A 19,632-nucleotide genomic window follows, 5' to 3' on the forward strand; every position below is an offset into this window, starting at 1 on the left:
TATAGCTGAGGATACCCTGATCTCCTGACCCATTTGTCTCCACCTTCTAGGCTCTGGGATCACAGATGTATACCACTATTCCTGACTCATTTACTTATTATGCTGGAAAGAAACAAAAACAAAACAAAACAAACAAACAAAAACTCCACATGTTCTTCATTCATCTGTTGAGGCATACCTGGGCTGATTCCATGACTTGGTCACCATGAAACTTGCTGATATAAACAAACTTCTCTGGTGTCTATTGATACAGCAAATACTTGGGGATACAAACAAATATTTGGTTGCTGTGTTATCTTTCTTTCTATTTTAAATAGATGTTGCAGGAAGTTAGGAAAATAAAGAATAACATAAGCATCCAATTTAACAAGCACCATGCCAACCACATGACTGGAAATCCCACAATTTGCCTCTCATCCTTCTCCCTCTTTCCTCTGTAAGAAATCTGGCTTCAGGAACTGCTAAGTGTTCAGCGAAAAGAGAAACAGGACAGCCTTTTCCTGGTGGGAACAGGCTTCAGAGAGGAGGGAGGAGAAACCAGCTTTTCTCTTGTTCACACATTTGGTGGAAGCTGCCATTTCCCAAGCTTGCCACCTTTTCCCTTTCCAATAACCAAGATGATCTCATGGAGAAGGCATGTGTGTGTGTCTGTAGAATACTGTCGGCATCAGTTTTTCTAAATATGAAATATTTTGCAGTTTTTAAAATTCCTGTGCCTTGTCACTGTGTTTCATGGAGCCCTTGGCTTTAAGAAAGGTTGTGGGATAACAGATGCATTGCTTTGGGACACCTTTGGAAACTCTTTGACTTTGTTTATCAGGAGACAGGTTTATCCCTTCTTGGCTACCTTCAGATGAAGCCAAGGGACTGGGATTAGAACATTTGTCTGAGATACAATGACAGTGACAGTGTGTCCTTTTGCAGTAGAAAGGACAGGAGAGAGGCAGAGAGTCATGCTTACTGCCCTGGAAACTTTCCATTTTCTTCCAGTCCTGTGAGCCACCATACGATTTCACTGATGTGGCCAGGGAAACAGGGATGTTCCTTTACAGTACAATTCCTTAGCAGATGGTTATCCTTACAATGCTTTAACCATGTGTTTCCTGGTACATTTTACAATTACTTAAAGACTTTTATTTACAAGATATTTAAAAAGCACACTCCAGATATTGCATGAAAGTTATTTAAAGTTATTACTTCTAGTAATCAAATTTGAAACTCCATAAATATTTCCTTTTGAGTGTCAAATATTGTATGCAAATGGAAGATAATCCTCAAAGCCTGGTAAGGAAGAGAAACGGGCTCCAAAAGAACCAATGGAGAGACCACCATGGTTGCTTTCAGTTTGTGACCATTTCTCTGTCATATTATTCCACTGATGAGCCTGAGGTCTCCTGTGATCACCGAGAGTCAAGTGGAGGAACTGCAAAGAACAGACACCCTGCCTGTAACTATCACAGTCAACAACACTTCTGCAAGGTGACTTCCTGCTGACAGGTAGCCTCAGCTCTGAATACAACCTGTGGAACTCCAAGAAAAATTCCCCCCAAGTGGTCCCAAGTCTGTCTACTGATCCATGGGAAGAATCTCACCACAAGCTACTACTATAATTATTAACCAAAGAAGATGTATTACCTATCTGTAATGGCATGGTCACTTAGGAATCAGAGGAGAAAGGAGCCCACGTCTGGAGAGGTTCCTGGAATGAACAAGAGAGCAACCACTCCCTTCCTGGGGGCTGACAGATACTTTCCTAACTCCCATCTGATGCTTGAAACTGTATCATATTTAATAATAGAGAAAACAATAGATTTTTCCTATATATGCATATCTGTGACAAAGTTTAGTTTATAAGTTAGATATACTTTTAGATTAATAATACCTAACAATAAAATAGAACAAAATTAACACTATATTATAATGTTATTTGGTGTCTGTGAATTTTTTGCTCTTAGAATTTTCTGTTTAATATTTTTCAATATACAGTTGATGGTAGTAACTGAAAATTCAGAGAACAAAACAAAACAGCACTGGGAGGCAGAGGCAGGCAGATCTCTGTGAGTTCAGGCCAGCCTGGTCTACAGAGTGAGTTCCAGGACATCCAGAGCTACATAATGAGACCATGTCTCAAAAAGAAAAAGAAAAAGAAAAAGAAAAAGAAAAAGAAAAAGGAAGGAAGGAAGGAAAGAAGAAAGGAAGGAGAAAGGAAAGGGGAGAGAGAGGGAGAGAGAGAGAGAGAGGGAGAGGGAGAGGGAGAGGGAGAGGGAGAGGGAGAGGGAGAGGGAGAGGGAGAGGGAGAGGGAGAGGGAGAGGGAGAGGGAGAGGGAGAGAGAGAGAGAGAGAGAGAGAGAGAGAGAGAGAGAGAGAGAGAGAGAGAGAGAGAATGTGCAGACACATCAAAACCAGCAGGTCTCTGAAGACACTGGGCTTTCTGAAGGGTTTCTCTACAGTCTTGTATGTGTTTAAGACACACACCCTTTTACTTATAGTACTTGAGAAAGTGTTTCTCAATAGCTCTAAGACCAGAAGTGGAGAATAGTACAGTCTATTCTAAGACCAAGGATAGAGCTAGGGTTGTAGTGCATAGGTAGAGCACTTCCTGGGCATATACAGGTCTCAAAGTTCCTCATAGCAGGATGGACACACATACACTCAAGTACACACACTTACACACACATACTCACATGCACACACATAGGCACACAGACATGGACAAATACTGGGTGCCCTTAAACATCTCATAAATCTGCTTTTAAATGATGCAGAATAAAAATGACCACTTTTAATTGTCCTGTAATACTCTGTAGGCTTGATTTCTAGGAGCAGAGCCTTCCTGCCAGCACACATGCCACAGATGATTAAGCAGGAATGTAGGGAATACATCACTGGCTACGTCCCCTTCTAGAGCATCAGATGCACTGAGAATTTCTTTACAAAAAATAATGGTGAGGAAAAGGAAGCCTAGATATGTTTGCATATAATGGAACTTCTTGTTTTGTTTTTCTCTATAGCTTTGCAAAATGCATAATTTGACAAAATTAAAGGCAAAGAAACATCAAAGAGCACATGGCATTTTTTTCAGACCTATTGAATGTATGAACATCCACATAGGATTCAATTTCAATTATGCTGACCCCAGTGCCACTGGCATTTTTGCTGTGGTTTTCTTTTTTTCTTTTTTTCCTTTCAGTTTGCTATACAGCCCAGGCTGACTTTAAACTCACAAAACTCCTGTCTCACTCTCTTGAGTGCTGCAATTATAAGTTTATACCAACACTCATTGTGAGTTTTTTGTTTGTTTGTTCATTTTTCACAAAATAGTTAAGGAGCACAATGGCATGCTTATATATTACAATATAAGGAGGTAGAGGCAGGGGATCAGGAGCACAAATCCAGTGAGTTCTGGATCATTCTGGCTTCATAAGAAATGAAACAAGCAAACAAATTTTAATGCATCATTAAAAAATAAAAGTAGACCCTGGGCATGAACTTGGTAGCCAGTCCCACAATGCCCAGAGGAGGCTCCACTCTCAAGGGCTCTAGCGCACCCAGGATCTTAGGATAAGGGGATAGGAGAACAAAACATCTGTTCCAACACCACCAGGAGTAACTAGGACCAGCAGGATCTGGGGAAACAGGAACTCTGCCTGACCAGTGGCCCAGGTTCCCTCAGGTTGTATACTTTGGGTGCAAACTCAGCAGCCAGTCCCACAGCCCCCAGAGGAGGCTCCACTGCCAGGCACTGTAGCATGCCCAGGATCTTAGGATACCAAGATCCCAGGAGCTTGGTCACACAAGGATCTCAGGGTCTCAGAGGCAGCCTGACTTCTTTTTTTTTTTTTAAGATTTATTTATTTATTATATGTAAGTACACTGTAGCTGTCTTCAGACACTCCAGAAGAGGGCGCCAGATCTCGTTACAGATGGTTGTGAACCACCATGTGGTTGCTGAGATTTGAACTCCGGACCTTCGGAAGAGCAGTCGGGTGCTCTTACCCACTGAGCCATCTCACCAGCCCACAGCCTGACTTCTAAGAACTCTGACACACCTATAATTTCAGGATCACAGGATCCGGGAATCTCAGGATTAGAAAGACAACTGGACTCTGAGGAGTTCTAACTCAGCCAGGATTACAGGAAAGACAGGCTCCAGTCAGATATAGTGAGGGCAGGAAGCATTAGAGATAGTCGGATGGCAGGGGGCAAGCATAAGAACAGAAGCAACAGAAACCAAGGTTACTTGGCATTATCAGAACCCAATTCTCCCACCATAGGAAGTCCTGGATACTCCATAACACTGGAGAAGGAAGATTCTGATCTAAAGTCACTTCTTATGATGGAGGACTTTAAGAAGGACATAAATAACTCCCTTAAAGAAATACAGGAGAACACAGGTAAACAGCTAGAAGCCCTTAAAGAGGAAACACAAAAATCCCTTGAAGAATTACAGGAAAACACAACGAAACAGGTGAAGGAAATGAACAAAACCATCTAAGATCTAAAAATGGAAATAGAGACAGTAAAAAAAAATCACAGAGGAAGGCAACCCTGGAGTTAGAAAACCTAGGAAAGAGATCAGGAAACATAGATGCAAGCATCACCAACAGAATGCAAGAGATAGAAGAGAGAATCTCAGGGGTAGAAGATACCTTAGAAAACATTGACACAAGAGTCAAAGAAAATGCAAAATGCAAAAAACTTCTAACCCAAAGCATCCAGGAAATCAAGGAAACACTGAGAAGACCAAACCTAAAGATAATAGGTAGATAAGAGAGTGAAGATTCCCAACTTAAAGGGCCAGTGAATATCTTCAACAAACTTAGAGAAGAAAACTTCCCTAACCTAAACAAAGAGATGCCCATGAACATACAAGAAGCCTACAGAACTCCAAATAGACTGGACCAGAAAAAAAATTCCTCCTGCCACATAATAATCCAAACACTAAATGCATTAAATAAAGAAAGAATATTAAAAGCAGTAAGGGAAAAATGTCAAATAACATATAAAGCCAGACCTATCAGAATTACACCAGACTTCTCACAAGAGACTATGAAAGCTAGAAGATCCCGGGTAGATGTCATACAGATTCTAAAAGAACATAAATGCCAGCCCAGACTACTATACTCAGCAAAACTCTCAATTACCATAGACAGAGAAAACAAGATATTCCAAGACAAAACCAAATTTACACAAAATCTTTCCACAAATACAGCCCTACAAAGGATAATAGATGGAAAACATCAACACAAGGAGGGAAAATACACCCTAGAAAAAGAAAGAAAGTAATCTTTCAACAAATCCAAAAGAAGATAGGCACACAAACATAATACCACATCTAACAACAAAAATAATCAATTTCCTTAATATCTCTTAACATCAATGTACTTAATTCCCCGATAAAAAGACATTGACTAACAGACTGGATATGTAAAAAGGATTCAGCATTTTGCTGCATACAGGAAATGCACCTCAGTGACAAAGACAGACATTACTTCAGAGTAAAAGGTTAGAATATAATTTTCCAAGCAAATGGTCCCAAGAAACAAACTGGAGTAGCCATTCTAATATCAATTAAATCAAAATTTAAAAAAAAGTTATCAAAAAGGATAAGAAATGACACTTCATACTGGTCAAAGGAAAAATCTACCAAGATGAACTCTCAATTCTGATCATCTATGCTTAAAATGCTAGGGCAACCACATTCATAAAAAGAAAGTTTACTAAAGCTCAAAGCACACATTGCACCGCACACAATAATAGTGGGGGACTTCAATACCCCACTCTCAGCACTGGACAGATCATGGAAACAGAAAATAAACAGAGACCGAGTGAAACTCACAGAAGTTATGAACTAAATGGATCTAACAGATATTTATAGAACATTTCATCCTAAAACAAAAGTATATACCTTCTTCTCAGCACCTCATGGTACCTTCTCCAAGATTGACCATATAATTGGCCACAAAACATGCCTCAACAGATACAAGAAGATTGAAAAAAATTCCATGCACCCTATCAGATCACCACAAGACTAAGGCTGGTCTTAAATTTCAACAAAAACAATGGAAAACACAGATACACATGGAAGCTGAACAACACTCTACTCAATAATAACTTGGTCGAGGAAGAAATAAAGAAATTAACTACTTTTTAGAATTTAATGAAAATGAAGACACATCATACCAAAACTTATGGGACACAATGAAAGCAGTGGTAAGAGGGACACTCATAGCTCTAAGTGCCTCCAAAAAGAAGCTAGAGAGAGCTTACACTAGCAGCTTGACAGCACACCTGAAAGCTCTATAACAAAAAGAAGCAAATATACCCAAGAGGAGTAGACAGCAAGAAATAATCAAACTCAGGAATGAAATCAACCAAATAGAAAAAAGAACTATACAAAAAACCAAAAATCAACAAAACCAGGAGCTAGTTCTTAGAGAAAATTAACAAGATAGATAAACACTTAGCCAGACTAACCAGAGGGCACAGAAACAGTATCAAAATAAATAAAATCAGAAATGAAAAGGGAGACATAACAATGGAAACTGCAGAAATTCAAAAAAAATCATCAGATCCTTCTACAAAATTTTATACTCAACTAAACTGAAAATCTGGATGAAATGAGCAATTTTCTAGACACATAAAAGGCACCAAAGTTAAAACATGATCAGAGACAAGCCTCATCCGGTCAGAAAAGCACCGGGGCAGCTGGGGCACAGGGTCGGCTGACACTCCCCAGCTACCCACAACACCCTCCACAGGATCTTAAGACTTCTGGAGAGTGGAACACAGCTTCTGCTCCAATCCAATTGCGCGCGGGACCTGAGACTGCATTAGTTAGGGAAGCAGAAACCGGCCTGAGTAGGGCCACAGGCCTCATCCGGCCGGATCAGCGCAGGGGTAGCTGGAGCGCAGAGTTGCCTGACAACCGCCAGCTACCCACGACCCCTGCCGCAGGATTTTGGGACTGCTGGTGAGTGGAACACAGCTTCTGCTCCAATCTTTAAACAGTGACAACGATAACAACTAACCCCAGAGATTACCAGATGGCGAAAGGTAAACGTAATAATCTTACTAACAGAAACCAAGACCACTCACCATCATCAGAACCCAGCACCCCCACTTCGCCCAGTCCAGGGCACCCCAACACACCGGAAAAGCTAGACACGGATCTAAAAGCATATCTCCTGATGATGGTAGAGGACTTCAAGAAGGACTTTAATAACACACTTAAAGAAATACAGGAGAACAATGCTAAACAGGCAGAGGACACTAAAGAGGAAGCACAAAAATCCCTTAAAGAATTGCAGGAGAACACTGCTAAAGAGTTACAAATCCTTAAAGAAAAACAGGATAACATAATCAAACAGGTAGAAGTCCTTACAGAAAAACAGGAAAACACATCCAAACAAATGATGGAAATGAACAAAACCATACTAGACCTAAAAAGGGAAGTAGACACAATAAAGAAAACCCAAAATGAGGCAACACTGGAGATAGAAACCCTAGGAAAGAAATCTGGAACCATAGATACCAGCATCAGCAACAGAATACAAGAGATGGAAGAGAGAATCTCAGGTGCAGAAGATTCCATAGAGAACATCGGCACAACAATCAAGGAAAATGTAAAATGCAAAAAGATCCTAACTCAAAACATCCAAGAAATACAGGACACAATGAGAAGACCAAACCTACGGATAATAGGAGTGGATGAGAATGAAGATTTTCAACTCAAAGGACCAGCAAACATCTTCAACAAAATTATAGAAGAAAACTTCCCAAATCTAAAGAAAGAGATGCCCATGAACATACAAGAAGCCTACAGAACTCCATATAGACTGGACCAGAAAAGAAATACCTCCCGACACATAATAATCAGAACAACAAATGCTCTAAATAAAGATAGAATACTAAAAGCAGTAAGAGAAAAAGGCCAAGTAACATATAAAGGCAAGCCTATCAGAATTACACCAGATTTTTCACCAGAGACTATGAAAGCCAGAAGATCCTGGACGGATGTTATACAGACACTAAAAGAACACAAATTCCAGCCCAGGCTACTATACCCAGCCAAACTCTCAATTAACATAGATGGAGAAACCAAAGTATTCCACGACAAAACCAAATTCACACATTATCTCTCCACGAATCCAGCCCTTCAAAGGATAATAACAGAAAAAAACCAATACAAGGACAGGAACCACGCCCTAGAAACAACAAGAAGGTAATCCCTCAACAAACCTAAAAGAAGACAGCCACAAGAACAAAATGCCAACTTTAACAACAAAAATAACAGGAAACAACAATTACTTTTCCTTAATATCTCTTAATATCAATGGACTCAACTCCCCGATAAAAAGACATAGACTAACAAACTGGCTACACAAACAAGACCCAACATTTTGCTGCTTACAGGAAACTCATCTCAGAGAAAAGGATAGACACTACCTCAGAATGAAAGGCTGGAAAACAATTTTCCAAGCAAATGGCATGAAGAAACAAGCTGGAGTAGCCATTCTAATATCTGATAAGATTGACTTCCAACCCAAAGTCATTAAAAAAGACAGGGAGGGACACTTCATACTCATCAAAGGTAAAATCCTCCAAGAGGAACTATCAATCCTGAATATCTATGCTCCAAATACAAAGGCAGCCACATTCATTAAAGAAACTTTAGTAAATCTCAAAGCACACATTGCACCTCATACAATAATAGTGGGAGACTTCAACACACCACTTTCACCAATGGACAGATCATGGAAACAGAAACTAAACAGGGACACAGAGAAACTAAGAGAAATTATGAATCAAATGGATCTGGCAGATATCTACAGAACATTCTATCCTAAAACAAAAGGATATACCTTCTTCTCAGCACCTCATGGTACCTTCTCCAAAATTGACCACATAATTGGTCACAAAACAGGCCTCAACAGATACAAAATTATTGAAATTGTCCCATGCATCCTATCAGATCACCATGGACTAAGGCTGATCTTCAATAACAAAATAAATAATAGAAAGCCAACCTTCACGTGGAAACTGAACAACACCCTTCTCAATGATACCTTGGTCAAGGAAGGAATAAAGAAAGAAATTAAGGACTTTTTAGAGTTCAATGAAAATGAAGCCACAACATACCCAAACTTATGGGACGCAATGAAAGCATTTCTAAGAGGTAAACTCATAGCTCTGAGTGCCTCCAAAAGGAAACTAGAGAGAGCACACATTAGCAGCTTGACAACACACCTAAAAGCACTAGAACAAAAGGAAGCAAATTCACCCAAGAGGAGTAGATGGCAGGAAATAATCAAACTCAGGGGCGAAATCAACCAAGTGGAAACAAGAAAAACTATTCAAAGAATCAACCAATCAAGGAGCTGGTTCTTTGAGAAAATCAACAAGATAGATAAACCCTTAGCCAGACTCACTAGAGGGCACAGGGAAAGCATCCTAATTAACAAAATCAGAAATGAAAAAGGAGACATAACAACAGATCCTGAAGACATCCAAAACACCATCAGCTCCTTCTACCAAAGGCTATACTCAACAAAACTGGAGAACCTGGATGAAATGGAGAAGTTCCTAGACAGATACCAGGTACCAAAGTTGAATCAAGATCAGGTTAATGACCTAAACAGCCCTATATCCCCCAAAGAAATAGAAGCAGTCATTAATAGTCTCCCAACTAAAAAAAGCCCAGGACCAGATGGGTTTAGTGCAGAGTTCTATCAGACCTTCAAAGAAGATCTAATCCCAGTTCTTCACAAACTATTCCACAAAATAGAAACAGAAGGTACTCTACCCAACTCATTCTATGAAGCCACAATTACTCTGATACCTAAACCACAAAAAGACCCAACAAAGATAGAAAACTTCAGACCAATATCCCTTATGAATATTGATGCAAAAATCCTCAATAAAGTTCTTGTTAACCGAATCCAAGAACACATCAAAACAATCATCCATCCTGACCAAGTAGGTTTCATCCCAGGGATGCAGGGATGGTTCAATATACAGAAATCCATCAACGTAATCCAGTATATAAACAAACTCAAAGACAAAAACCACATGGTCATCTCATTAGATGCGGAAAAAGCATTTGACAAGATCCAACACCCATTCATGATAAAGGTCTTGGAAAGATCAGGAATTCAAGGCCCATACCTAAACATGATAAAAGCAATCTACAGCAAACCAGTAGCCAACATCAAAGTAAATGGTGAGAAGCTTGAAGCAATCCCTCTAAAATCAGGGACTAGACAAGGCTGTCCACTTTCTCCATACCTATTCAACATTGTACTTGAAGTCCTAGCCAGAGCAATTCGACAACAAAAGGAGATCAAAGGGATACAAATTGGAAAAGATGAAGTCAAAATATCACTCTTTGCAGATGATATGATAGTATATATAAGTGACCCTAAAAATTCCACCAGAGAACTCCTAAGCCTGATAAACAGCTTCGGTGAAGTAGCTGGATATAAAATTAACTCAAACAAATCAATGGCCTTTCTCTACACAAAGAATAAACAGGCTGAGAAAGAAATTAGGGAAACAACACCCTTCTCAATAGTCACAAATAATATAAAATATCTTGGCGTGACTCTAACTAAGGAAGTGAAAGATCTGTATAATAAAAATTTCAAGTCTCTGAAGAAAGAAATTATAGAAGATCTCAGAAGATGGAAAGATCTCCCATGCTCATGGATTGGCAGGATCAACATTGTAAAAATGGCTATCTTGCCAAAAGCAATCTACAGATTCAATGCAATCCCCATCAAAATTCCAACTCAATTCTTCAACGAATTAGAAAGTGCAATCTGCAAATTCATCTGGAATAACAAAAAACCTAGGATAGCAAAAACTCTTCTCAAGGATAAAAGAACCTCTGGTGGAATCACCATGCCGGACCTAAAGCTCTACTACAGAGCAATTGTGATAAAAACTGCATGGTACTGGTATAGTGACAGACAAATAGACCAATGGAATAGAATTGAAGACCCAGAAATGAACCCACACACCTACGGTCACTTGATCTTCGACAAGGGAGCTAAAAACATCCAGTGGAAGAAAGACAGCATTTTCAACAAATTGTGCTGGCACAACTGGTTGTTAACATGTAGAAGAATGCGAATCGATCCATTCCTATCTCCTTGTACTAAGATCAAGTCTAAGTGGATCAAGGAACTTCACATAAAACCAGAGACACTGAAACTTATAGAGGAGAAAGTGGGGAAAAGCCTTGAAGATATGGGCACAGGGGAAAAATTCCTGAATAGAACAGTAATGGCTTGTGCTGTAAGATCGAGAATTGACAAGTGGGACCTCATGAAACTACAAAGCTTCTGCAAGGCTAAAGACACCATCAATAAGACAAAAAAACCACCAACAGATTGGGAAAGGATCTTCACCTATCCTAAATCAGATAAGGGACTAATATCCAATATATATAAAGAACTCAAGAAGGTGGACTCCAGAAAGTCAAATAACCCCATTAAAAAATGGGGCTCAGAACTGAACAAAGAATTCTCACCTGAGGAATACCGAATGGCAGAGAAACACCTGAAAAAATGTTCAACATCCTTAATCATCAGGGAAATGCAAATCAAAACAACCCTGAGATTCCACCTCACACCAGTCAGAATGGCTAAGATAAAAAATTCAGGTGACAGCAGATGCTGGCGAGGATGTGGAGAAAGAGGAACACTCCTCCATTGTTGGTGGGATTGCAAGCTTGTACAACCACTCTGGAAATCAGTCTGGCGGTTCCTCAGAAAATTGGACATAGTACTACCGGAGGATCCAGCAATACCTCTCCTGGGCATATATCCAGAAGATGTCCCAACCGGTAAAAAGGACACATGCTCCACTATGTTCATAGCAGCCCTATTTATAATAGCCAGAAGCTGGAAAGAACCCAGATGTCCCTCAACAGAGGAATGGATACAGAAATTATGGTACATTTACACAATGGAGTACTACTCAGCTATTAAAAAGAATGAATTTATGAAATTCCTAGCCAAATGGATGGACCTGGAGGGCATCATCTTGAGTGAAATAACACAATCACAAAAGAACTCACACAATATGTATTCACTGATAAGTGGATATTAGCCCAAAACTTAGGATACCCAAGATATAAGATACAATTTGATAAACGCATGAAACTCAAGAAGAATGAAGACCAAAGTGTGGACACTGTGCCCCTTCTTAGAATTGGGAACAAAACACCCAGGGAAGGAGTTACAGAGACAAAGTTCGTAGCTGTGATGAAAGAATGGACCATTTAGAGACTGCCGTATCCAGGGATCCATCTCATAATCAGCTTCTAAACGCTGACACCATTGCATACACTAGCAAGATTTTGCTGAAAGGACCCAAATATAGCTGTCTCTTGTGAGACGATGCCGGGGCCTAGCAAACACAGGAGTGGATGTTCACAGTCAGCTATTGGATGTATCACAGGGCTCCCAATGGAGAAGCTAGAGAAAGTACCCAAGGAGCTAAAGGGATCTGCAACCCTATTGTTGGAACAACATGATGTACTAACCAGAACCCCGGAGCTCTTGTCTCTAGCTGCATATGTATGGAAAGATGGCCTAGTCGGCCATCAATGGAAAGAGAGGCCCATTGGACTTGCAAACTTTATATGCCCCAATATAGGGGAATGCCAGGGCCAAAAGAATGGGAATGGGTGTGTAGGGAAGTGGGGGGCGCTATGGGGGACTTTTGTGATAGCATTTGAAATGTAATTGAGGAAAATATGTAATAAAAATATTAAAAATCAAAAAAAAAAACATGATCAGATAAACCATCTAAACAGTTCTATAACCCCTAAAGAAATAGAAGCAGTCATTAACAGTCTCCCAACCTAAAAAAAAAAAAAAAAAGCCCAGGACCAGATGGGTTTAGCATAGAATTCTATCAGACCTTTAAAGAAGACATAATACCAATATTCTTCAAACTGTTCTGCAAAATAGAAACAGAAGGTACACCACCCAATTCATTCTATAAAACCATAATTACACTTATACCTAAATGACACAAAGACTAAAGAAAGAAAGAGAAGTTCAGACCAATCTCCCTTATGAACATTGATGCAAAAATACTCAATAAAATTCTTACCAGCTGAATCCAAGACCACATCAAAATTATCATCCATCTCAATCAAGTAGGCTTCATCCCAGGGATGCAGGAATGGTTCAATATACAGAAATCCATCAACATAATCCATTACATAAACAAACTCAAAGAAAGAAAACCACATGATCATTTCATTAGATGCTGAAAAAGCATTTGACAAAATTCAACATCCCTTCATGTTAAAAGTCTTCGTAAGATCAGGAATTCAAGGCTCATAACTAAACATAGTAAAAGCAATATACAGCAAACCAGTAGGTCCTTGGTATATACCCAGAAGATGCTCCTGCATGTAATAAGGACACATGCTCCACTATGTTCATAGCAGCCTTATTTATAATAGCCAGAAGTTGGAAAGAACCCAGATGTTCTTCAACAGAGGAATGAATACAGAATTTGTGGTACATTAACACAATGGAGTACTACTCAGCTATTAAAAAGGACGAATTCATGAAATTCTTAGGCAAATGGATGGAATTAGAAAGTACATTCCAGAGTGAGGTAACCCAATCAGAAAAGTACACAGATCGTATGCACTCAGTGATAAGTGGATATTAGCTCAAAAGTTCCAAGTAACCAGGATACAATTCACAGACCACATGAAGCTCAATAAGAAGGAAGAACAAAGTGTGGGTGCTACAGTCCTTCTTAGAAGGAGAACAAAATACTCACAGGAGCAAATATGGAGATAAAGTGTAGAGCAGAGACTAAAGGAAAGGCTACCTAGAGACTGTCCCACCTGGGGATTCATCCCAAATACAGTTACCAAATCCAGACACTATTGTGGATGCTAAGAAGTGCATGCTGAAAGGAGCCTATGTCTCCTGAGAGGCCCTGTTAGAGCCTTACAAATACAGAGGCCGATGCTAGCAGCCAACCATTGAACTGAAGGGTCCCTAACAGAGGAGTTAGAGAAGGGTCTTAAGGAGTTGAAGGGGTTTGCAACCCATAGAAAGAACAACAATATCAACCAACCAGCTCCCCTAGAACTCCCAGGGACTAAGCCATCAACAAAGGAGTACACATGGCTCCAGTTGCATATGTAGCAGAGGATGGCTTTGTCATGCATCAATGGGAGGAGAGGTTATTGGTCCTAGGCTCGATAGATGCCCCAGCGCAGGGGAATCATGGGCAGGGAGGTGGGAGTGGTTGAGTGAGTGGAGGAACACCCTCATAGAAGCAGGGGAAGGGAGGGAAACTGAGAAAGGGGTAACAGTTGAAATATAAATAAAGAAAATATCCAATAAAAAATTAAAATTAAAATAAATAGAAAAACACACAATAATAAACAAAGGAAGGAGGGAATGAAAGCAAGAATGAAGACAGGAAGGAAGGAACGAACGAACGAATGAACGAAGGAAGGAAGAAAGAAAGAGACAGACAATAGAAAAGGAAGAAGAAAGGCAAAAGAGAAAGAAAGAGAGAGGAAGAAAGAAAGAAAGGAAGGAAGGAAGGAAGGAAGGAAGGAAGGAAGGAAGGAAGGAAGGAAGAAAGAAAGAAAGAAAGAAAGAAAGAAAGAAAGAAAGAAAGAAAGAAAGAAAGAAAGAAAGAAAGAAAGAAAGAGGAAGGGAAGGGAAGGGAAGGGAAGGGAAGGGAAGGGAAGGGAAGGGAAGGGAAGGGAAGGGAAGGGAAGGGAAGGGAAGGGAAGGGAAGGGAAGGGAAGGGAAGGGAAGGGAAGGGAAGGGAAGGGAAGGGAAGGGAAGGGAAGGGAAGGGAAGGGAAGGGAAGGGAAGGGAAGGGAAGGGAAGGGAAGGGAAGGGAAGGGAAGGGAAGGAGAAGGAAAGAACCAAAAAGAATGGAGAAGGGAATACAGAGGTAGAGAGAGGAATGCAGGCATGGAAAGAGAGAGAGAGAGAAGAAAGAGTGAGAACAAAAGCAAGAACTAGAGAGAAGTTGAAAATTAAGTCAATCAATTCTCATTTTCAGTTTGAGAAAAGACAATCCCAAGTTTTCTAATGGGGTCCTGACACACGGATGAAACGTACATAGAGAGATCAGAACAGTCACATGCTTACCTAATTTATTTGACAAATATTTATTGGCTGCCACTATTTCAAATAATGAAAGCAAACTTCTTCTTTCCTCCCTTCTTGGAGTTTGCATTTTGGCTGAGAATTTCTAAAGAGTAGCCTACTAATGCTTTAGAAAGTCCAGAGTCAGTAGGTAGAAGAGCCCTTTTGATTTTAGTTATTGAAAGCTCTTTCGTTGGGTGGGATTACTCTGTACAGCATGTTGAGCAGTTTACTAGAACTGTGGTTCCAGAGACTGGCCTAAACATGTTTTTCTCCAGTTTCAAGGTACAAGGGTCAACTGGGTTGGTTGCTACTGAAGCTCTAAGTGAGGGGTCAGTTCTGAGCTCTGTCATTGCCATGAGGTGACCTTCAGGCTTTCTTTTTCTCTTTCTTTCTTTTTCTCTTTCTTTCTTTCTTTCTTTCTTTTTCTTTCTTTCTTTCTTTCTTTCTTTCTTTCTTTCTTTCTTTCTTTCTTTCTTTCTTTCTTTCTTTCTTTCTTTCTTTCTTCTTCTTCTTCTTCTTCTTCTTCTTCTTCTTCTTCTTCTTCTTCTTCTTCTTCTTCTTCTTCTTCTTCTTCTTCTAATGTATGTGAGTACATTGTAGCTATACAGATGGTTGTGAGCCTTCATGTGGTTGTTGGGAATTGAATTTTAGGACCTCTGCTCACTCTGGCCTAAAGATGTATTTTTATTATTATACATAATTATACTGTAGCTGACTTCAGACACACGAGAAGAGATGTCAGATCTCATTACAGGTGGTTGTGAGCCACAATGTGGTTGCTGAGATTTGAACTCAGGACCTTCAGAAGAGCAGTCAGTGCTCTTACCCGCTGAGCCATCTTGCCAGCCTGCCATTGGGCTTTCTTGACTCACTTCCTCTGTTCAAATTTCCCCCTTTTGTAAAGGCACTAATCAGGTTGAGTCAGGATCTCCTCTTATTCCAATATGACCTCATAAACTGTTTTTGAGAATTTTGTAATGAGAATACTGTATTTACATGGTTTCCAACCTTTCACCTACCAACTCCTCCCATGTTCCCCCCATCACATCACCTTCTCTAATTCATGTCCTCTTCTGTAACTATTATTGTTTACACACACACACACACACACACATAACCTACATAGTCCAATTAGTGTAATGATTCACCAGTATTGATATCATAACAAATGCAACATGCAAATGACAAGATGTTGGTAAAAGAGAAATTGTATGAGGAATAGAAGTATATTGGAAGCCTATGTTTTCTGTCCCATATTTTGTTGTATAAACTGTTTTTAAAACTGGTCTTTTAATGTGTGTGTGTGTGTGTGTGTGTGTAAATGTGTGTTTATGTTTGTGTGGCTGCATATGTATGTGTAACTACACATAGACATGGTCTTAGTTAGGGTTTTACTGCTATGAATAGACACCATGACCAAGGCAAACTTTATAAAGAACAACATTTAATTTGGGCCTGGCTTACAAGTTCAGAGGTTTAGTCCATTATCGTCAAGGCAAGAATATGACAGCATCCATGTAGGCACGATGTAGGCAGAACTGAGAGTTCAATATCTTCATCTGAAGGCTGCTAGTGAAAGACTGACATCCAAGAAGCTAGGGTGAGGGTCTTAAGCCCACCCCCCAGTACCACATCTATTCCAACAAGGTCACACCTCCTAATAGTGCCACTCCCTGGGCCAAGCATATACAAACCATCACAGACATATACACACATGAGCATTCATCTGTATGTAGAGACCAAAAGACAACCTTAGGTGTTATGTGTCATTTCTCGTGTCACCCCATCTTTCTGAGGGGAGAAGTGGAGGTCAGGTTCTCCTATTGACAATAAGAGTATGCTGATTGGCCATGGAGTGCCAAAGATCCACCTATCTTTTCTTCCCCTGCCTAGGATTAGAAGAGCAGGCCACAACAAACAGCTTTTTTTTTTTCTTTTTTGACTTTGTTGTAGTAATTAAACCATATCCTCATGCTTGCCAGGGAGGACACACCCTATACTAACTGAGCCATCCTTGTAGTGACTTATTATATAAAAGACTTTTTATTATTTTTATCTTTTAGTAAGCCAAATCATACATAATCAAGATAAACGACCTTATCTGTCTGCACATATTCAGAGCCAAGAGTCACCCACCTGCCTACCTGTGAGCATGTTTCACCGCTGGCCCTAATGTGTGCCAGTCATTCCCAACTTTTTTTTTTTTTTTTTTTTTTTTGACTCTGGGGCCATCCTATCTCTTCCAGTGTGGGAAGTCTTCTGCAAGTTGTTTCCACAGCCTAGGACCTTTTTTCCTTCTTTCTTTTCCAAGTTTTCAATTTATGTAATGCACCCATAGAGAAGATGATATATTGGCCTCTGCCTTTATGCTCTTCGTTCTCTCTGCTGTGTGGTTGTTTATATTTCCACCATCAATACCTTCCCTTTTTAACCCCCAATTCTTCCTCTCACTGATTCTGCACTGACTACCACTTATCACCTCTCCTGAGACTGCTGCTTGACTTTATCCTCATAGTCAGAAAGAGGCAGCTATAATGGATGAAATCAAATGGTAACAAATAGAAGCTATAAGTAAACTTCATACAGCGTGGCTACACTATTCTTCTCACCAACATCTCTTCTTCCTGAGCAATGTTGCTTTAAACACAGGAAAAACATGAAAGCCCTCTTTCCATAGAGAACTCTGTTTCAGATTTAGCATCCTGGAATTGATGGGTAACCACCTGAGTTCATCTCAGCTGGGAGAGTTGAGAAAAGTGATCCTGAAAACAGTGAGAATTTAGGGGGTGATTTAGAATAGAGGTTTGAAAGGGTTGAGTGCTCCTGGTTGAATTTGGAGCACAGGTGTAGAAACTTCCATTTGGAAAGAGATGCTGTCCAAAGCTGTAGATTAGCTAGTATGGGGGATGGCTTCTCAATTATCTCAAAGTAAACAGGCTTTAATTGGTAATCTGAGAGGGGAGCTGTGGGGTATGGCTTTGATGCTTCTTTTTGTGGTGAAGGAAATTACCACAATAGCCAAGAAACAAAACAAAACAAAACAAACAAATAAAAACCAGACCAAACCAAGCCAACCAACCAACCAGAATAACTAAAGAAGGAAGAGATGCAATGGCTTTATGTTTGCTTTTGGTTTTATTTTTATGTCAATTATGTTTCATTTTTAGAAATTAAATATAACCAAACCATTTGAGCAAGAAGAGGGGGTTCATGGTGAGTTTGCAGGCCTGTGAACTGGAAAGCAGAATGGCCCTGGAAGCTGGCCCCATGAAACTTCTAGAAGGTTCCCAGGGCTGCTCCCATCTGTCCAGTACACCTCTTGTTTTTCTCCCAATTGTCCTCTTTCACTTTTCCACAAAGTGGGCACTGGTTGTCTCCAGACATTGCTTAAGAACAATGGATGTCGATCTTGCAGCAGAAGATGCTGTCATAAGTCTCTCAGTCACAATCCACGCTCCCGGAAGATGTAATCTGTAAAGTATATTGCTCCCCTGTGGCCCAGGATGCAACCAAGAGAAGGAGGCAAAAGCATATGGTACAAATTTCCCTATTTCTATGTTGATGCTCTATGTACTGAAGAGGAAGCATGAAAGGATGGGTAAGGGAGAGGTTCCTCAAACAAAAGGAATTGTCAGCTACATTCACACTCCAAAAAAGTGTCACAGAACAGGCACATGGACACTCATTCATTAAATATTTACTAACCCTCTACTACAAAAGGGTGGAATTTCAATCACTTAGGAAAACTCTGCCCTTTAGAAACCTGCACTCTAACTGGAGATCACAGTAAGAAACAAGCAATTATGAACACACACCAGGCATGGTTATCTGTACTGATCCTGCATCAAACTAGAGCAGTCAATATCCAGTCACAGATAAAGGAGAGGCCCTTGCCAGTTGAACTATAAGAAAACTGCTGGAAAATCAAAACAACCTTGAGATTCCACTTCACATCAGTCAGAATGGCTAAGATCAAAAATTCAGGTGACAGCAGATGCTGGCAAGCATGTGGAGAAAGAGGAACACTCGTCCATTGTTGGTGGGATTGCAAGCTTGTACAACCACTCTGGAAGTCAGTCTGGCAGTTCCTCAGAAAATTGGACATAGTACTACTGGAAGATACAGCAATACCTCTCCTGGGCATATACCCAGAAGATGTTCCAACTGGTAATGGACACATGCTCCACTATGTTCATAGCAGCCTTATTTATAATAGCCAGAAGCTGGAAAGAACCCAGATGACCCTCAACAGAGGACTGGATACACAAAATGTGGTACAATACACAATGGAGTACTACTCAGCTATTAAAAACAATGAATTTATGAAATTCTTGGGCAAATGGATGTATCCGGAGGATATCATCCTTAGTGAGGTAACCCAATCACAAAAGAAGTCACTTGATAGGCACTCAGTGATAAGTGGATATTAGCCCAGAAACTTAGAATACCTAAGATACAATTTGCAAAACACAAGAAA

This window comes from Mus caroli, unplaced genomic scaffold (genome assembly GCF_978045245.1).
Source record: "Mus caroli unplaced genomic scaffold, Mus_caroli_1 scaffold_2, whole genome shotgun sequence".
Lineage (NCBI taxonomy): Eukaryota > Metazoa > Chordata > Mammalia > Rodentia > Muridae > Mus > Mus caroli.